This window comes from Nansenia antarctica (genome assembly GCF_963989245.1).
Source record: "Nansenia antarctica genome assembly, chromosome: 9".
NCBI classification, from domain to species: Eukaryota; Metazoa; Chordata; class Actinopteri; order Argentiniformes; family Microstomatidae; genus Nansenia; species Nansenia antarctica.
The window spans coordinates 46282710-46288994 of NC_137679.1; positions in this window are offsets into that span (position 1 = coordinate 46282710).

A 6285-nucleotide genomic window follows, 5' to 3' on the forward strand; every position below is an offset into this window, starting at 1 on the left:
TTTGCATTTTCATTTTCATGTACCCGATGTGCACATTCGCTGTCACTATTAAAATTATAATGCAAAGCCATTTGACATTTAATTTCCAAAGTCATGCGCTGCTTTGTAGCTGACAAAATTCAAAAGTTCATTCTAATGTGCAAACAGTGGCGGCTGGCCAATAGAGGGCGCTAGGGCGCCGCCCCCACCTTCCAACGCAGCCCCACTTCTTGTAAAATATTTTTTTAAATAAACATTGTTTATTCATAAAATGCGGCTGATATTCTGTTGGCGCCTATCAGCATTCATTAAAAATCCTCCAATACAATAAACATTTGATCTGTGTGTGTGTAAAATTCACTGTGAAAATACTGTAACGATCCTGTATGAGGCCCCGTTAACAGCTCCTCCAAGGGAGTTAACTCTCTTGGTCTAATGGTTAGCGCGGTCGTCGGTTATGCGGGAGATCGGGGTTCGATTCCCGCATGGGGCGAGTTACACTACCAAGTCTCCGTTCGCTACACTGGTGTCAGAAGTGGGATGGAAGGAAGGCCATCGGAGAGGCGTGTCCACGTGAGGGACTTGACATAGTGAAGCGTGAGGGCACGCTCTCCCGAACGGTGAGGATAGTGTAACGATCCTGTATGAGACCCCGTTAACAGCTCCTCCAAGGGAGTTAACTCTCTTGGAGGAGCTGTTAACGGGGCCTCATACAGGATCGTTACACTACATAGGGGAGGAGTCGGGGGGCCGGCCGAATGGCAGTCTATAGCAGGCCAAATACTTTTGGCTTACACGTGAGCTGTAGCAGCGCTCCAATTGGCTGTCTCCTATTTCCCGGCCGGGGCGCAGAAAAGTGCGCCCCGAGCATGCGCAGATTATAGGCTTACCTAGGCTGCAGCCTAGGGCCACTACCACTAGGGGTAGTAAAAAATAAATCAATGCGTGAGACTTGAATATCCGGTTGTTAAGTCTGATGTCAAACGTGACGTTTTGCAATTTCCGGCTCCAAACCAGAAATTCTCCTCACCAGAATACATTTACATTTTTGGCATTTAGCAGACGCCTTATTCCAAAGCGACTTACAATCAAAAAGAATACCAGTGTACTACAGCGGTAGAATGACAGTTTAATCGTTTTTTAGACTGGGATCTATTCATACAACAAGGGACACAGCACTTTCCCGTTTTCCCCATATTGTCAGGGTATTTGAGCCTCGGAAAAGCGCTATATAAATATAATTAATTATTATTATTATTGCGGCATTTCGAAGACAGCGCCTCAGCCAACTTTGGACCCGGAAACACGTCGTGACTTAACAACCGATATTCGGACAGACAACAGGAGAGGAGAGCAACAGAGAGACAGACAACAGGACAGCAACAGAGAGACAGACAACAGGACAGCAACAGAGAGACAGACAACAGGACAGCAACAGAGAGACAGACAACAGGAGAGGAGAGCAACAGAGAGACAGACAACAGGAGAGGAGAGCAACAGAGAGACAGACAACAGGACAGCAACAGAGAGACAGACAACAGGAGAGGAGAGCAACAGAGAGACAGACAACAGGAGAGGAGAGCAACAGAGAGACAGACAACAGGAGAGGAGAGCAACAGAGAGACAGACAACAGGAGAGGAGAGCAACAGAGAGACAGACAACAGGAGAGGAGAGCAACAGAGAGACAGACAACAGGACAGCAACAGAGAGACAGACAACAGGAGAGGAGAGCAACAGAGAGACAGACAACAGGAGAGGAGAGCAACAGAGAGACAGACAACAGGAGAGGAGAGCAACAGAGAGACAGACAACAGGAGAGGAGAGCAACAGAGAGGCAGACAACAGGAGAGGAGAGCAACAGAGAGACAGACAACAGGACAGCAACAGAGAGACAGACAACAGGAGAGGAGAGCAACAGAGAGACAGACAACAGGAGAGGAGAGCAACAGAGACAGACAACAGGAGAGGAGAGCAACAGAGACAGAACTGAGGTGAGGTGAGCAACAGAGATAGTTCAGGATGATAACAAACAGTTCAGTATGACAGAGACAACTAATAGAAAGACAACTGTATGATTATAGAGTTTACATGTTCAAGGAAATATTGTATGATAATAGAAAGGTACACTTTAATTTAATTAAAGAAGTAACAAAGAACACATTTATTATCACAATTGCATTGTGTTCCATGTCTTTCTCCATTGAATAAATAATGCCTAGTTGAATGGCTAAACAAGACAACTGTCTGGACAGTACTGCTAGAATTATTCACCTTACCGCTGCACAGATAGACAAAGGGTATAAGTCCATTCTGTTAACATTAGGTCTACTCTGCTAACAAAGACTATTCCAGTTGATTTGTCAGTTGTTGTGCATTATACTTTTGTTGTGTTTGCAGTTTGCCCTTTAATAAGTTATATATAAAAATAATTAAGTTATATATATATATTCTCATGCTAAAATCGACTGTAAATCCAGATTTTAAAGTTGATATTCTTCCCCGTGGAGCATGCCCCCATAACCTGTGCCCCACCCAACATTTTTATCACCAGCCGCCACTGTGCAAATGACTTTGCAATCCCAAAATAGCATATTCATTTGCCACTTTTGCCTGCGTTATTTGAGTCAATATTCAAATTGTAATGCAATAATGTGATACGCAATTGCATTTACATGTTCTAGGAAACACATCCGCTTTACAGCTGACAAAATTCAAACTCTCTATGCAATTCAAACGCATCCGGGTACTTTGCTCTCCCGTCATGTCCACGCCCCTTTTTGGGTGATAGAAGTGGAGAAGTTTTAAATTACCTTGCAATATCACCCCCCATAACCATATACCATACCCCCATAACCATATGACTTCTCAATACGGTGATCAAGGCAATAAACAAACAATCAAAGTAGGATTACAGACTTTCAGTCTGCCTCCATGCATGTGGATGAACCACCCAAAGGCCTGAGGAGGTGTCGGAGGCATGAATATGATTTAGGGGGTATTTAGTATAACAGGCTGGGTTAATTGTGAGTTTACTTGTTTGTTTATTGCCTTGATCACCGTATTGAGAAGTAATATGGTTATGGGGGGTGATATTGCAAGGTAATTTAAGCACCTGCGCAAAAGTTGAGCTTTATTACTTGACAACCATATAAACTGAAACAAAAACCCGGAATTGCTAAACGTCAAACAATAGTCCAAACTTAAATAACAAGATAGTAATACGTCATTGTCGCACGCTCTCCAAACACACAGCCAACTCTGCCACAGGTGTCTGTGGTTTCCTCTCACTCATTCAATCATCTGTCACGCCCCCGTGCACTTCCTCAAACTAAACAACATTTATACTAATTAATCAATGGGCAGAAAGAGTGATACTATAGGCATACATGACTTGCACTGGGCAAAATAATGACACCACCATGCATCACTATTGTAGTGTTTGGCAAACTGTTGCGTAGCTGAGTGAGCATTGGTAGATCCTACTAGTACAGACTTTACACTCACACAGGCTTTCTCTCTCTCGCTGATCTCCTTATTGGTTTAATGGTCTAATACCAAAGTTGAGTTTTACGTCCATGAGAGCTGTGTGTTTCCTGTGTAGTTCTGTGGTGTAGTTAAGAGGATGCTAGCATGTTAGCCGGGATGTAGCTTAGCTATAACATGTTCACCCCTTTTTATTACGTATTAATAAAGAGAGTAAAGTAAATAGTTGGACTTAGTTATTGTATAATGATGTTAAGATCATTATATTGCTGCATTCTTAGGGGGCGCGCGACACCGTAGAACAAGATCTCACACACACACACACACACACACACACACACACCTGCATACACACACACACACCTGCATACACACCTCCCCAGGTGTCACATTGCTGGGGATAAGGTGAGGGAGGCAAGGCAGGTCAGAGAGTCAGTCAGACAGACAGTTAGTCAGACAGACAGACAGACAGTCAGTCAGACAGACAGACAGACAGTCAGTCAGTCACCCAGTCAGTCAGTCAGTCAGTCACCCAGTCAGTCAGACAGACAGTCAGTCAGTCAGTCAGACAGACAGTCAGTCAGTCAGTCAGTCAGTCAGTCAGTCAGTCAGTCAGACAGTCAGTCAGTCAGTCAGTCAGTCAGTCAGTCAGTCAGTCAGGCAGTCAGTCAGTCAGTCATTCAGTCAGTCAGTCACCCAGTCAGTCAGACAGACAGTCAGTCAGTCAGTCAGACAGACAGTCAGTCAGTCAGTCAGTCAGACAGACAGTCAGACAGTCAGTCAGTCAGTCAGTCAGTCAGACAGTCAGTCAGTCAGTCAGTCAGTCAGTCAAACAGTCAGTCAGACAGACAGTCACCCAGTCAGTCAGACAGTCAGTCAGTCAGTCAGTCAGTCAGTCAGTCAGTCAGTCAGAAAGACAGTCAGTCAATCAGTCAGTCAGTCACCCAGTCAGTCAGTCAGTCAGTCAGTCAGTCAGACAGACAGACAGTCACCCAGTCAGACAGACAGTCAGTCAGTCAGTCAGACAGACAGACAGTCAGTCAGTCAGTCAGTCAGTCAGTCACCCAGTCAGTCAGTCAGTCAGTCAGTCAGTCACCCAGTCAGACAGACAGTCAGTCAGTCAGACAGACAGTCAGTCAGTCAGTCAGACAGACAGACAGTCAGTCAGACAGTCAGTCAGACAGTCAGTCAGTCAGTCAGACAGACAGACAGTCAGTCAGACAGACAGACAGTCAGTCAGTCAGTCAGACAGACAGTCAGTCAGACAGTCAGTCAGTCAGTCAGTCAGTCAGTCAGTCAGTCAGTCAGACAGTCAGTCAGTCAGTCAGTCAGTCAGTCAGTCAGTCAGTCAGTCAGACAGACAGTAACCCAGACAGTCACCCAGTCAGTCACCCAGTCAGTAACCCTAACATGACCATTTTCCTCTGTACTATCCTCCTTCAGAGAGAAAGAAAGAGAGAGGGGGAGACAGAAAGAGAGAGAGACAGAGAGAGAGACAGAAAGAGAGAGGGAGACAGAAAGGGAGAGACAGAAAGAGGTTTTTATAAGAATGTATTTATTTATCTGGTCTCTGCTGCCATCTACAGGACAACAGATGATTTTATTGATATTATTATATTTTTAAATATTTTTAAAAGAATAAACCTAGAATCATTAGTGAATGATGAGTTAAAGCGTTTCTCTCTAACCTCTCAGTTTTCAGCCCCCGTCAACCTGGTCACAGTACAACCTCAGACACCACGTTAGTTGTTAATGATATAGTATAATGATATAGTATAATGATATAGTATAATGATATAGTATAATGATATAGTATAATGATATAGTATCCCCCCGGGGGCCTCATTTATAAAAAAGTACTTGAACGTCATCTTTGACTTTCACGTAAGCACATTTTTCTAAACGGACGTAAGCATTATTTATAAAATGGGCTGAGATGGTTTAAAGTTGCGTACGTGCTTCCTTCTATAAATACCAACGCAGGTAAATTGAACGCAGGTGAATGAGGTTTGTATTAACGCCTGTGATAGCGACTCAATTATAGCGGCTGAATTAAGCCAAGTGCTATAATATAGGGTAGGCGTTCGTCTGGAAGCGGGAGAGGGCAGAGAAGGGTGGCTTCTCGGTAAGTTGCATTTGTAACGTTTGATCATGACAACTAACCAGGCACATGCTTAAATACTCTACTCAAGTTGTAAAAGGAAATCAGGGGGGATGGTGGATTTTATCATATATTATGAGGACAATTTTAGCATCCTCTCAGTGTCAGTGACTTCAGTGTCAGTAAAAATGTCATTGCATGTGTGCGTGCCCCCTCGCACCTTGAAATAGCAGTAATACCACGTTCATTGATAAATGACATAACGTATGGAAAGAGGGGAGGGCAGTTTTAGAAGGGGGACGATTTTGACTGTTTTCATCCCGCCTCAACTCGAGTGCTGCTTATACTGTAATAATATAATGGTCTTATTCTTATCAGGTGGTCTTATTCTTATATGTCTGTGAACTCCCTTTGCGAACTCCCAGACACCGGAGAAACTCCAGTATAATTGAGCGCGTGGCCGGGCAAGGTCCGTTGTGGAACGCACTAGGCATGTTGAAGGGGAGATAGACAGCTCCGGAGGGATATAAAGGAAGACTGAAATACAATCATAAACATCAGTTCCCTTTAAATCTTGAATTAAACTCATTTTCTCTGCAGATAACAACATCGTTAATTTTATTACGAGCCACTTAAACTTCGCATGAATGACAGTAGGCAGTGCGGCTCACATGCCTGTAATAACTCCGCATAACCAATGGGCGTACGCAAGGTCAATACT